The sequence below is a fragment of the Ambystoma mexicanum genome, chromosome 10, assembly GCF_040938575.1.
Source record: "Ambystoma mexicanum isolate Mex_15411 chromosome 10, UKY_AmexF1_1, whole genome shotgun sequence".
Taxonomy (NCBI): Eukaryota; Metazoa; Chordata; class Amphibia; order Caudata; family Ambystomatidae; genus Ambystoma; species Ambystoma mexicanum.
This window is the reverse complement of record NC_090932.1, coordinates 550,284,013-550,299,662: the sequence shown is the minus strand read 5'-3', so window position 1 is coordinate 550,299,662 and position 15,650 is coordinate 550,284,013. Positions and strand designations below refer to the sequence as shown.

At 48.2% G+C, this 15,650-nt stretch overlaps 1 protein-coding gene and 1 long non-coding RNA gene across 3 annotated transcripts in view; both read right to left on the bottom strand.

Moving 5' to 3' along the window:
- D2HGDH (D-2-hydroxyglutarate dehydrogenase) overlaps positions 1 to 15,650 on the bottom strand; it is a 1,571,200-nt gene that overhangs the window by 752,681 nt on the left and 802,869 nt on the right. The window lies entirely within an intron of this gene.
- On the bottom strand, positions 2,663 to 3,136 carry LOC138491562 (uncharacterized). Its single transcript, XR_011276035.1, has 2 exons — positions 3,036 to 3,136; positions 2,663 to 2,823 (listed from the first exon to the last, which is right to left on the bottom strand). It is a non-coding gene; the product is annotated as an uncharacterized lncRNA (long non-coding RNA).

Genomic DNA, 15,650 nt, shown 5'->3' with positions numbered 1-15,650 from the left:
GCAGCCCGAAAATGGCTGCCTAGCTGTGGAGCTCCGTGTGGTTTGGACCTAAATCCGGCGCTATCGGCGGAACGCATCGTTTCACTGCACTGTGCCAAACCAGATTGCTGCTGACATTGTGCTGAGTATCCTGATCTGTCTACTGCCAGAATTGCGCATTAGGAGCCCTGCTGCGCTGTGTTGAAGTTTCGGCCTGCTCGCCTGGGCGGACCCCGGCAGTGCCAGAGACCCGGCTGGAGCCGCCTCCGCGGAGGGTTGCGTCACTTGTCGGTGGTGAGCTGGGACTGCGCCCGCCTGTTCCGGACGCCCGTCTTCAGCGAGTGGCGGCATCTGTGATCCCTGGCCCTCTCCGAGTGCCGCGGCGTCATCATCTGCCTGCGCTGCACCGGAGGGCCGGGACTGCACCCAAACTAATGTCTGCCTCCACCCCTCTTCCCTGCTCTTTGACATCGCGGCCTCCCCCTGTGGCCGTGCGGCGGCCGGAGACTGCCAGCGGAGGATTGCCACTAGCCGACCGTGCCTGGTGGGTGCGGCTCCCGGGCCCCACATATTGGTCGCTGATGCCTGCGGAACGCTGTGCTACACTTCGAGGGTGGCGGTTTGTGCTCGTGGCCCAGGCGAGGAGCTGGGTTGGGAGGAGGCTCACCCCTCATTGATCTTTCCCTGATCCCCGCGCCCCCATGCTGCCTCTCATATGCGGGTGCCTTCTCTGCTAACCAGACTGTACTGTCGACCCTGCGGCCTACCCCCTGGGGCCCAGCAAACGCTGTAGATTGTGGCGTTCTTGTGTACACCGGACCACTGGCCCCATCTGGCTCGCCTGTACTTCCCCTGGTGGTCTGCCAGTAGCCACGCTCCCTCCTGTACAATATACGGCGCCCTGGAGGGCACCACACTACGCCAGTGACCTCGCTACATCTGACACCAGGCCACACGAACAATGGGAACCTACGGGTGGTCGTAGTACCACTGACCCTGCCAACGCTTGCTCCTGTCACGCACTAGCAACGCTTTCCTAACGTGGTGGTGCTCGTTCGGCGGGCATCACGGTTGTCCCATTTCGACTACCATCAGTATGCTGATCTAACTGTGCTCGCGTTGCAGCCCTGCTGCTACCTAAGCCCCGAACACATCTGCAGTATCACTAGCCACCTCTACTCTCCCTCTACCTCAGCGGACTGCGACTACTGGACAGTCAAGCTTGGCTCTACACCCCTGCTCCTCACATTGGTTCGGGTTTGACCTGCTGGGTCAACACCCTCTGCACTTGCAATGTCCAACAGATCCAGAGGGACCAACAAGGTGGGCGCCATGGACAAGTCTGCGAAGGCTACGTCACGTGTGGACCAGGGGACAAGGAGACCACGAACCCGAGCCTCCATCAGGTGCACTGGCCCCTGTCCTCACTGCAATGATGGAGTCAATGGCCAAAAATGTTGCCTCGTTCCACGAAAAACTGGACGATATTAATGCCAACATCGCATCCCTTAAATCTCGGGTTGATCGGGCGGGAGCCAGGATCACTCAGGCGGAAAATAGAATCGGGGTGAATAAAGATCAACTGCACACTTTGCAGGACACGGTGGCCACCCTGACTCGGGACATGAAAACGGTTAAGGCGAAGTGTGATGACCTGGAGTCCCGCTCGCGCAGAAACAATCTACGCATTATAGGGGTCCCCGAAAATGCCCTGAAAGGGCGCATGGAATTGGCAGTCGAGAATCTACTCAAGGACTTAGTGGGTGACCCCGCACTATCCCCCGACTTTACAGTCGAGCAAGCTCATCGGGCATTATCACCACGCCCCAAACCAGGAGACTTCCCCAGGCCCATCATCGCTAGGATTCTCAACTACAGAGACAGGGACCTCACCCTTCGTCTATCACGTGTGAAGGGCGACTTGTGCCTTGACTCGCATACCATCCACATATTCCCTGACTTCTCTGTCGGGGTGCAACAGGAGAGACGTCAATTCCTGGGAGTCAAGAAACTACTACGTGAGCGTAATGTTCCCTACGCGATTCTTTTCCCGGCCCGGTTCAAGATTACCTTCAATGAAAATTTGTACTTTTTCACCGTCCCGGAGCAGGCTGTCAAATTTACAGAGGCCCAGATACCACTGCCGAATCTCAATGGAGATCCCATGGTTGACGACTAGGTTCTAACCGCCTCGTATCTCAGTACTCTGTTTATTATTGTTTGTTTTTCATGTGCTGATAGCAATGTAACCTTATTTGTTCACCTATATGTACGCATTTATCACCTGAGACGTTCATATTTGGCAAGCTCACCGTCAGTGGCTATAGGCGGTTCTCCGCCACGCTTTATCTACATGCCATCACTGATTCACTTCTCCGTTTGTGGCTGAACCGCTTGTAAACAGGGAAGTAAGTGGGCACCACTTTGTAGGGTGAAATGTTTCATCAAAGGTTGAATATACTTATTAATTCATCCAAAATAAAAGAGGAGCTGGCGGCGACAAGTCTGGAGATACCCCGACTTCAAAACAGAACAACAAGCAGGAGACCGAGTAAAAATACTAGGTCACGCAGCCGCTCTCAAAAAATGCCCAGAGGAGGGCGTAAAGTTATATAGTTCAAAAGGTTTAGTTGTATCCATAGTAATTAAGGTTCTCAATAGAATAAATGCAATGAGTCATCCGTTGGTTTTTCAAATGTTTTTGGTTTATCCAGAAGATAAATATAGCTGTCACTAATATTTTCTTAGTGAGAGGCGAGTGAACCGCAACACATATGTACAATAGATGTGTACAATAGACTAGGGCCAATGCATTTCGGAAAGGTTTCCTTCTTCAGGGCAAGTCTATGCAATTACAGACAACAAAAAGCATAATACACAAATAATGTCATTGCATATGCATGATGTAGAGTAACAAAATATACACATACCAGTTGGTGGATAATCCAATAGAAGATGCAGAATGTAAAAAAGAAAGGAACAACAGGATGATAAACATGAGAAAATTGAAAATAAAATGCAGAAAAAATGAATAAAGGAAAAAAAGTTATGATTACCTTAATTGTGTTGCTAAGGTTCAAAAAAACGTTGGGTGCCCACACGCAAGATGGGTCGCCACGTTTAAGCGTACATGCAGCAGCAGATTGAAGTGTCAATAATCTCGTAATCTAATAGGGAAACGTGGATAAGGGTAAGTATGGTAGAGGGAGGTAAAAGACCTCAGTACGATGTAAATTGACGCAAGCGCCTTTCTTACCAGGATCCGCTTGGAGCGAGTAGGTACTGCTGCAGGGAGTATCCGACAGCGAAACGCCGAGTTAGGCGGTCGCCTTGGAAACCCGGGGTTTTATGCGCACGTGACCATCGCCTCGCGCTCGAGTGTCCGATGGTCGCGTAACAAGGTGACAAGCAGAAGTGTGGCTGTGAGTTAGGGGCTAATAAGTAATTATGGGGCATGTACTCACTAAATCCTATCCTAAAAAGGAATTTAGACACCATTTAAAAAATGACCTAAATGAGGCATAAAAATGGAAGAAATACTCCGTGAGGGAGCCCAGTAAAATAAAAAAATAAATTAAAAAATGAGACAAAGCACAATTGTTATAAAAACCGGAAAAGTGCCAATATACATAGAATATGTTGATTTCATAACTCAAAATGGTAAAAGAATGTAACATATTGCTCAGATGAAAGTGTAATGTAAAATCAAACGGTTAACACATGAGAAAATAAATTGCATACAATATAGAAACCACAATGTAATACAAACAAGAGATTTGCTTCAGAATGACCTCGTCGAGGAAGGTGCCGCCCCAATGAGCGTACACCTTGGGTCCCAGACCTCAGTCCGGGATATGCAACGAGGTTACAGTTAAAATAGATTAGGGTCAGAATAGAAAAAGCCTGAATATTGGTAGGTTAGTCACAGGAAACCCCAATGTTAACACCAATAGAACTAAGTATGCTGATACAGGGCATGCATCTAAATATAACAACAAGCAGGAGACCGAGTAAAAATACTAGGGCACGCAGCCGGTCGGAGAACCACGTGGAAACCAAACAATACAATAGGCATGCACTTCACAGAACATATTTTTTAGACATAGCAGTGGTAATTAATTTCCTCATTTAATCCATTAGGGACCAGACTGCACAGTTTGTCGATCCAGAATGTTTCTCTCCGGTTTAATCGTAAACTGAGATCTTCATGAGGATTGTTTCTCGTTAGCACTTCCAACACCAGAAACTTAATCTGTGACAAATTGTGATTGTTCGTGGCCCAATGGCGGGCCACGGCTGAATTTGGATTGGAATTCCGGATACAGGAGCGGTGTTCATTCCACCTGATCTTTGCCGCTCTTGTGGACTGGCCCACGTAGTATTTTCCACAGGGGCATTTAATGCCATATATGATGTTGATACTATCACAGGTACCATATGTTTTCAGAGTAATCTTTTGACCTGTCCGTGGGTGAAAAACAATGTTGCCTTTGATTACAGAATTACAATTCACACAATGCAAACCTGGGAATGTCCCAGTACGTTGTGTGGACAATTTTGTGTTGGGTACTTTAGTTTGTACAAGTTCGTCCCTTAGATTCCTACTTCTTTGGAAGGCGAACACAGGTGGTTCTTTAAATAAGTCTTGCACTCTTGTGTCATTTTTGAAAATATTCCAATGTTTTTTAATAGTCTTCATGATTCTATTGCTTTGTGTGGAAAATTTAGACACATAAACGGGTGATTTCAACTCTCTAGCTGGTTTCTTTGGTGCAGAGAGTAGAGTATCACGATCGAGGATATTAATTCTGCTGGCAGCAAGGTCCAATTCATCTTGGTGGTAACCTCGTTGTAGGAATTTTTCTTTCATCAAAAGTTGTTGTGCTATGCAATCTTCCGGATCGCTGACGATTCTCTCAACCTGTAAGAGTTGACTATATGGCAAGTTCCTGAGTAAGCTAGGCTGGTGGAAGCTCAAGCGGTGAAGCAGATTGTTGCGATCTGTAGGTTTTCGAAATAGGGTTGTTTTATAGCCTGTGTCTTTCATTGTTATCTGTACATCAAGGAAAGTGATCTCATCCTTTGAGAATTCTCTGGTAAATTGTACTCTGGGGTCAATACTGTTGGATGTATCCGAAGAAGTCCTCAAATCGTTGTTCTGTACCTATCCACACACCAAAAATATCATCGATATATCTAGTCCACATGTGGATGTCCCATTTCCATTAGTTCTTGGTCAGTATATGGTCCATCTCAAATTTAAACATAAAACAATTGGCATATGAGGGTGCCATGGTGGCGCCCATAGAGGTCCCAGAAGTTTGTAGGTAGAATTGATTGCAATACTGGAAATAGGAGTTCTCAGAGATGAATTGTAACAGGGTCAAGATGAATTCCTTTTGTGCGCGCACCTCAGGTGCTTGCAGTAGCAACCATTCGACAGCTTCAATACCGAGATCATGTGGAATGGAAGTATACAGACTTCTGACGTATATGGTAAACATCAATTGATTTGGCTGTAGACTGCTGGATTTGAGTTTCTGCAGGAAGTGAGTAGTGTCTCTGGTGTAGGTCATAGTTTGTTGTATGAGTGGTTGAAGGAAAAAATCGATGTAAACACCCAGAGGTTGATTCAGACTATCCATCCCTGCAACTATGGGCCGGCCAGGGGGTTTGTTGAGGTCTTTGTGGATCTTCGGAAGTGTATAGAAATTGGGGATCCTTGGGTGGTCGTTAAGAAGAAATTTGCGAGTGTGCTCATTGATCCATTCAAGTTCTAATGCTTTATCAAGTAGAATAGCCAGGTTGTTTTTGATGGAGATTGTAGGATCTTGATCTAATCTGGCATATGTGGTATCATCCTGTAATTGTCTGAGACATTCTGTGTCATAGTCCACGGTGTTGAGAATAACAAGGGCACCACCTTTGTCTGCAGGTCGAATGGTTATTTTCGTGTCACTGTACAGGTCTTTGATCAGTCTTATCTCATGTGGTTTGAAGTTCTTGTGTGGTGGAGTTCTATAATTGATCCGTTCAAGATCTCTAGTGACCAATCTCTGGAAAGTCTCTATGGAGGGGACATTGATCGGTGGAACAAATCCGCTTTTTACCCTGAATTCTTGGAAATCCGGCATTTGTGTGGGTATATCAGTAACTTCAAGTTCTTCAAAGAAAACTTTGAGTTTCAGCTTCCTAACGAATTTGTACAGTTCGATCTTGCTGTTAAATAGGGTGGTACTGTAGGTTGGAACGAAACTAAGGCCTTTTTGTAATGTGTTCTCTTCCATTTTGTTGAGAATTCTACCCGAGATGTTAATGACTAAATTCTCTTTAGTTGCTGCCGCGTCTGCGGTCTGGGGTTTCCTCCTCCCCCTGCGAGTTCTCTTGGGCGTGCGCCTAAAAAAGAAGAGGCTGAGGGTGCTTGAGCTCCAGGGCTAGTTGTTTGTTCAGGATGGCTGGTTATTTGTTCTGCAGCGGTATCCGATTCCCTTGGTGCTTCTGAATCAGAGCTGGAAGTGTTTTCAGACGGATGTTTATAGAATTTCTTGGGGGCTATCGGGCCATATTTTTCCATCCACGTGTATACTTCGTCATTGATGTAATCATATGCGTCTCGTTTGAATTTTTTAACTTTCTTTTGTTCAAGTTCGGTTTTGTACCCTTCAAGTTTAATGTTAATATCAGTGAGAATCGTATCAAATTCTTCTTTACCCAGGGATTCCACAAGTTCTTTTTCGATTTCCTCAATTTCTGTGCTAAGAGCAGTTAAATTTTTAGCAAGTTCCTGGATGGTAAGTAGGATCAGGTCAAGGGAGCATTTATTCAAAATGGCTTCCCATTTTCGGACAAATTCTTTACTCTCTTTACAAAGAGTGGGGCGTAGTTGTATTCTAAGTCCTCTTGGAATGCGTTGGTTTTTAAAGTATCGGCCTAAAGTGATTACGTGAAGTTTCCTATTGATCTCCTTCCGTACCAAGTATTCAAGCTGTTTGATACGTTTTGCTGGATCCTTAGGTGTAGTTCCATGTGCGCCTACTGATGTTTCACTGATAGGTTCTAGGATTGCGGTCGCTTCCTCTGTGGAGAACCCTAGGGTTTCAGCGCATTTTGATGAGTCCTTCGATGTCTTCAAACGACATGTTAATCAATCAAATCTTCAAAACGAAGTCAAAGATCAGGTTAAAAAAATAGTGTGCCTCCACTGTAGTGTGTCTCGCTTGTACCCACGAGCCTGAGTATTTACTACTGGCGTGTGGGTAGTCCCGCCTTTCGATCAGACCTCTTTTTTTTACCTTGCCTAAGGTTATGTGGGTCAGGTGTGATCACTATGCGTATGACTGTTCAATGTACTGCTGGTAACTTCATGCCATTTATATGTGTCTAAGTGTCCACCACACAGCAACAATGCACCCCACTGCGATTGCAATGTTCAGTTTTGTTAATTTGATGTTGGGTATAGGCCCTGGTTGGGCCATCAGAGAAGCGGACCCACGTTAGGACCTGCCTGGTGTCCCCTGTTCCATGGGGTGTGTTGGTTCTGATGGAAGGGGGAGGGGAGTTGCACTGCCCGCCAGGATGTGGTGGTGCGGGAGGGGGGTGGAGTTGGTTTGGGTAACGTTATTAAAAAAGGCAGAGGCAGACTGGCAGACCACAAGACATCGGGGGGCCCTCATGGGTGGGGGCGGTTCCCGCCTTGAACGTATTCTACTACAACAGTGATGTCCACGAACATACGGGGCTTGAGTAACTATACCAAGGCTCGTAAAATCATGGCTTACGCTAAGAGATACGGTTGCAAAATATTGCTCTTGCAGGAGACACACTCCACAGGCCCCCTGACTAAGTGTATGGCGCCATCATGGGGACCCCACAGATATTCTACCTCATACTCCACACGGGCCAGAGGGGTGTTGACAATGATTCACAAATCACTTAACTTTGTACTCCACAAGAGCTATATTGACCCGGAGGGAAGATACATTGTATTGCACTGCGCAATAGCTAACAGAGAATATCTGTTGGTGAATACCTATAGCCCTAATGTTTACTCCCCCGACTTGGTCGGCCTGGTGGTATCCATTTTGCTGGGTTATGTAGGGGAGCAGATCTTTTGGGGGGGATATGAATTTCATATTGGACACTACAATGGACAGAACTGGCACAGCCCCCAGACCCTTGTCCGGCGCGGCACGAAAACTCCTAGCACACAGTACAACACTTGATATTCGAGATGCATGGAGGGCACTCCATCCACAAACACGCGAGTACACTCACTACTCTTCAGTACATGATAGCTCCTCCAGAATTGACATGTTCCTCCTATCAAGCGCAATGCTGGGTAGAGTGGTGGAAACACAAATACTTGCGTGCACCTTATCGGATCATTCACCGATTCACTGATTCTGATATCCCTAGAACTGGGAACACCTGCCCCTACCATCAACACATGGCGATTTAAGTCTTCCGCCCTGCAGGATATTGTATTCAAGGTAGACATCCTTGCCGACATCCAATCCTATTTTGAGCATAATACGCCCCAGTCCACCACCTTGGGAGTCCGTTGGGATGCTTTCAAAGCCTTTATCAGGGGAATGTCCCTTTCTAGGGAGGCAGGAGTCCTCAAAACTATAAGAGCAGCCCTTACCCGCTCCGAAGCCAAACTACGTGTACTGGAGCGAGCTCACCCGACGTCAGTTGACCCTGCTACTCTCTCCCTAATTAGCAAAGAGCTCCAATTTTTCAGTGAACAAGCCACTAGGGAAATCCAATACTTCAGCCGACCAGGAGCATGTAGCTATATTGGCCCCCAAATTACTTGAAGTATGGAAGGAGTCACTTCGGCTAGGGTCCCTTCCCCCAACATTACGTGAGGCCGTTATTACGGTCCTAATCAAGCCCGGTAAATCTAGCGATGAGTGCGGATCATACCGGCCCCTCTCGCTAATGAATTTGGACACTAAAATCTTTGCCAAGGTAATTACTAATCGCTTCCTCCCGGTCATGTCATATATGGTCCATGATGAGCAGTCGGGCTTCGTGCTGGGAGATCCACGTCCCATAACATTAGAAGGCTGCTTAATGTCATGTTGCGAATTGACCAGGATGCGAGTGCAGTTGCGGTCACACTGGATGCCCAGAAGGCATTTGAAATGGTGTCCCGGAAGTATATGTGGCTAGTATTGGAAACTATGGGCATAGGGCCCAACATGATTGCATATATCAAGTTATTATACACCTCCCCAGTAGCTAGGGTCCGAGTCAACTCCCAAACATCTGGCCTGTTCCCTCTCTTTAGAGGCACCGACAGGGTTGCCCGTTCTCCCCGATCCTATTCGCCCTGGCAATAGAGCCAAAGGCAGACCATGTCAGGGAGCGCCACTCACGTAAAGGGATCCGAATGCAGGATACTCCTGAAATTATTTCACTCTATGCGGATGATGTGTCATTGTTCATTAGAGACCCCGCTGTTCACCTTGACCCAATCCTACGCGACATCACCCACATAGGCACATACTCTGGTTTCATTATAAATTACACTAAATCCGAGCTCTTCCCTCTCACTAGCTCCACCCTACAGCCCGCCACTGAATACCCGCTCCGCTGGTCCCCTAACGGGATTAAGTACCTAGGAGTCCTGGATCAAAGATATATTGTTAACAAACAACTACCTGGCCGCGGCAGAGCAGGTCGAAGCCAAAATGGCGCGCTGCGCTCTCTTCCACCGTCATTAGCTGGGAGACTCTCACTTGTAAAGATGATATTGCTCCCCAAGTTGCTGTACATATTCAGTAACGTACCTATTTGGCCCGGAAAGAAATACTTTACAAATATACACAAGCTGTGCACTCAGTTTCTATGGCATTCTGGTGCTGTGTGTAAAAAATGGTCTGATATGACCCTCCCCTACGATAGAGGTGGGTTCACCGCCGCTGATATGCTGCGGTACTGGATCGCAGCACAGGCACAGTTTGCTTCTTACTGGTACCCTTGGCCCCCTCCTCGCCCCCATGTCAAGCTGGAAACTCTGGCGGCAGCAGGCAGCAACGTAATGTCATTAATATTACACCGGCAATATGAGCCGGACTCACCCATTGACCCGGTCCAGACCACTGTGCAAGCCTGGGGTCGGATATTCGAGATATGTGCCGAACAACACCCATACTACAAGTGGCTCCCCGCCTGGCGATTTCCCGGGCTAGAACCCACATGACACAGCCCTGGCGTGACACTGGGAGACCCTGGCGTACCTTGCCCTAACTGACCTCTACCCAGACGGGCAGTTCATAACACCACAGACGTGGAGGCCGAGTCACTCGGGTTCAGCACTGGAACTACTGCAATTTTTTTAGAGTCCGTGCCACCTTCCGAGATGCTTGGCCTGACTTCCCCAATGAACCTCCGGACTCCCCTGGGATTGCCTACATCGCCAATTCGGGTGGAGCCCGTGGGGTGGTCTCTTCATTGTACAACTTCTGCTAATTGCTGCCCCATCCCAGCCCTCCAAAGCCTGGGAAGACTGGGCGTCTGAGCTGGAGTTGGAACTTACTGACCATCTATGGGAGAAGATGTGCTTTCACACCAACAGAGTCTCCCTAAACTTCCGTTATCGCACCATACAGTACAAATTATTGAACAGGCTGTATTACAACCTGCGCAGGATTTCCGGATTTGCGCGTTCTGACCCCACGGCTCTGCCCTCGCTGTAGCTCGTAGGGGGCTGGCCATTTACACATGTTCTGGGACTGCCCGAGGCTGGCCGCATTCTGGGGCAAGACCCTGGAAACACTATCTGAAATCAGTGACGCTGTTGTTGACCCCGATGGGGGTTCTGTTTGGGGTGTGGCAGACTGAGGAGGCTAAAAGCATGGCTAAATTCTTGAATGTGAGCTGCATAGTTGCTAAGAAATGTGTATTACAGAACTGGAAGTGCTCCTCCTCCCCCTCATTCCAGAAATGGTTAAATTTACTCACATGGTCCCGAAACTGTGAAGAAGAGTTCCTCAGTATCATCCCAGCTCGCTCCCGCCCCAAGAAATATATGGTCCGCCTTTAACAGCTACCTTAACAGCTTGGACGTGCCCTCTTCTGTGGACAATTCCTCCCAGTCTTCTCCGCTAAGTGCTTAAGCATCTGAAGCTCTGTGATACTTTATTCCCCACCTGCTGTAGTATCATTGTTTCTGTATACCACTGTATTCATTTATATATGTATCAAATGTTCTGGTTGCTCTGATGTATGTGTATGCTATATGCCTCTGCCAAGAAGGATCTAGGTCTGAAATTGGCTGGGCTATCCCTTCCTCCCTTCTTGTATACCGGGAGGATGACTGCCCTACACCATGAGTCTGGGACCCTACCTGTGAATATCAATACCCTAAAGACCTGGAGTAACAGAGCTGCCCAGGTACTAGACTCATCCTTATGAAAATCCAATGGTATTAGGTCTGGACCAGCAGCCCTACCATTTTTGGAAGAGGCTAAAACTTCCTTTACATCCTGCAGGGTAATAGACAAAGGGTTAATACTTGTTCCGCCTTCGATAGCCAATGAGTGGGATAAATAGGGTCTGCTGCATAAAGAGCACAAAAATGGGCCCTGCATCTGTCTCCACCAATGCTATCGATCTTATGGGTGTCCCCCTTAAGATCACTATCGGAGACCCATTTCCAAAACAAGATATTATTTCTCGACTGACAAGCATTGTGCAATATCTCCCATTTCCCTTTTGTTTGGCCTTTCTATCATGAAGTAGGTTTTTATAGTGGGTTCTCAAGGAACGAAGCAGGGGTCTATCAATCCCCGAAAGATCTCTGAGGCATTTTCTATGCTTCTCTGTGCCACTGTACGCAGAGCCGTCAAACCATGCCCCCCCAGTAGTTGGTTTACTCTTACGTTTCGCCCCAGTCCCCGAAAGATATGGTTGCACAAATGTTTTCAACAGTTCAAACTCATCCAAAACCCCAGTGGGCTTAGTTTCTGGAGTACAGATTACCTTGGCCCTCATTACGACCCTGGCGGAAATCGAAAAACGATGGCGGAAATGCAATACCGCCATCGAATACCGCTCGTTGCGACTATGACCCGTCACCATAAAGTACGATGCCATTAGCGACACCGTAGTGAACGCCAACGCTAACTGCACCAAGTACGCGCACGCGCGCCATGCAAAACCGTAATTACCACCATGGCGCAACGGTACGCGAATGCTGACCCTAGCGGACATTTACATAACGCCATCAAGCATGGCGGAAAGTACCAATCCGCCATGGCGAGAAATACGGCATCGTGAGCCAACCGTAAATGGCCCAACTGAGTGCCTGTACACCACTCCCTGGCCACATTGCACAACACCTCGTAGGTGCAATGAAGTAAAATGCAACCAGTGAAATGCACAAGTCACCCACGCATGCCAACGAACAAATGAATGTAGGGGCTCCAAGTGCCTTGTGTGTGGCCATCCATATTTGGCATGTCACCATTGCCGTACTGATGCAGCACAGGCATGCGAAGGATCAAGTACAGCAAAATGAACTGAAAGATGAGACAAAACAACAACAGGCCCCCATCGCCTGACACCAGTGTAAGGCAACATTCAAAGCAGTATCCTTAGGGAGACTGCACCAGCCCTGTACACATGCCAGTAAACAAACCAACCATCAGCATAAGCATGTACCACACAAGTTGGCAGAGTGACTGAGCAGCCAGGCTCATCTCAAGAGGGGCCAATGGGAGCTGCAGGGCACAGATGGCACGAATACAGAAGCTATTCCAATGGACATGACCTCAGTCTCCCTCCAAGAAACGCACGCAAACACAGGCACCTGTGACCAGCCATTATCTGATAATCACATCATTCCACCAATCCACCTGGCTGACCGGCATCTGTTACACAAAAGCTAAACCCCCGCCCCTAAGCATGACATCATTAAAACAGTCATGATGGCAGCCCCTATCCCTGACCTTAGTGGGCTTCGTAGGCAAACGCGGCCAGTACAGTACCACGCAACTATACTCAGAAGCCGGAACCCAATGCAGATCTACTCACAATACATCGCTCCACAAATAGGAATATGCTACATTACTTCCAAAGAATAACGCTACACGGTCAACATCAGACTAAAATTTTAATGCACATCAAATTCACCAAGCCCATACAGCTATTAGGTCATGAACCCCAAAATATCTACATTACTGTGTGCTGCATCCGCAATAAATGACCAGCTACTCCTTGTTTGACGCCCTGTTCCCTCATGGTACACAGGGGCTACATTCACGTCCAAAAAGGCAACATGGAAGCGCCTAGAACCGCAGGCCCGTCCCATTAGGTAGGCACTAGTCCAGCTGAAAGGTAGATATGTTGCTCCTAGCCACTAGTACTGCGTAAGGGCATGTGGCCCATTGGCGATCGTCCCATAAGATCGTAATGGTGCTCCACTGATTAACTCGAAGCAGCAGGTGTCGGGAGTAAAAGCCATCTGCAGGAGTGGCATACAGATGTCAGCGGCAAAAGGGGAGGAGATACCTGTCACCCAAATGAAATGAAAAAGAATAGCATGGCCATCAGAACTTCATTTGAATCACTCACTTCAATGATCACACCAAGTCTACAGCCATATGCATGCTAGCCCACTCAAAAGGATTATTTCCACCCATGAATCACTTGCCAATCATAACAATATCAATCGAGGTGAAAACACTATTACAAACGAGTGTTTGTGTGCATGCGTCTGTTAAAGCAGAATCCATGAGATGGGATTAGTAACGTGCATAGACACAAGTGTTGGAAGGCGCGTCGAGACAGGGAGGGTCCAACAAGGGCAGATAGACGATGGTCCCACTATGGCAGCTCTGCATCACATAGCGCAGGGGAAGGGGATAGATACCAATAAGCCATGTACATGGCAAACTCTCTATTAAATCATCTGTCCATGCATCCATACATCATTCCCTCATCCCGGTATTAAAACGCCTGATTATTTACTCACATAACATTTGAAATCTCCATTGAGTCTGTGCGTAATGCAGCCTGCAAAATCCACTGTGCTCCAGCCCGGAATTCTAGTGATGTGAAGTAACATGTATTTGGGAACGTCCTGCCTTATCGTCCACTACGCTATTGCGCATCCCATACTATTCATATCAATCATTGCATTCTCGCCATGGCCCCTGTCCCAAGGACATTAAACAATAGAACGTTATATTTGCAGTCAGACCTGTGGGCGTCTCCTCGCCGCTAGCTGAAAACCGAAAGCGCTGTCCTTCGAATTCCTCATTTGCAACATCACGTCGAAAAGGCATCCGTGGGCGCTCGAAATCACAAAATCATCCATGTAGTGCGGCAGTGTGTGAAAATGGCAACTGGCTTCACTCACAAATGTGACGCCCCGCCCGTCGGTGAACCTCGGTACAGTGCTCGCCCAAAGGGGATTGCAGCTGGCACAGGTGGAATGAATCACCACAGGTGGAGGCTATACAGCCTGAGAACACATAAATTGCACACCCAACCCCCTCCCACGACCACACCCACTCCAAAATGCTACCGGCAGGCCTAGCGATGTTGGGCCTGGGGGACCTGATAGCACTGCAAGTACTCCAACTCCAAGAAGAAGACGAACACCAACTACTACAACAACCGGCCGCACAGAGGAGACGCAGGAGGAGGAGGAGGGCAAGGCAGGGCCAGCAAGGCCCACCAGCACAGCCACTACCACCACGCAGGCAGCCCGCAATCCCACGCCTCCAAGCTCATCCGTTCAACCTCACTGCTGAGCAGATCCACACCCTCTACCGTTTGGACCGGGACACCATAATCTCCATTGGGGACATGACACACGCTGACCTTGTCAGCATGATAGATAGCCCAACCGCCATCCCACCCCTACTGAAGGTGGTGTCTGTACTCCACTTCCTGGCCACAGGCACCTACCAGCACACAGTCGGACAGTTGCATGGCATTTCACAGCCACTGTTCTCACGGACACTATTGCAAGTGCTCGATGCCCTCCTGAAGCACGCAGACGACTACATCTCTTTACCACGCTCGGAGCAGGAGATTACAAACACAAAAGTTGGATTCCATGCACTGGCCGGCATACCGGGTTGCATTGGTGCCATCGACTGCACCCATGTGGAATTGGTTGTCCCACATGCCATGGAGGCCCAGTACCGCAACCGGAAGCAATATCATTCTCTTAATGTACAGATGGTGTGTGACTCCAACAGGATCTTCACACATTGTTGTGCCCGATTTCCTGGATCAACCCATGATTCTATGGTCTTGAGGAACTCTACGATACCACGCTACATGGAGCGACACGCAGGGAACAGATCCTGGCTACTCGGTGAGTCTCATTCCATGCATGATAATGTGGGGTATGTGATGCGGCAATGACCTGGCAGGAAGGGGGGGGATGCGTACGTAGCAATGTCATTCCACAAACATCCTTTCTTGTCCACATACAGGTGATGCCGGGTATCCACTGAAGAGATGGCTCCTTACACCACTCCGGAACCCACAGGACCAGCATGAGGAGGACTACAACCATGCCCACTCACGTACCCGTGTAGTCATAGAACAGGCATTCGGCCTACTGAAGGCTCGTTTCCGCTGCCTCAGCAGGTCTGGCGGGGCACTCCTGTACCGCCATGAGAAGGTTGCAAAGATAGTCATGG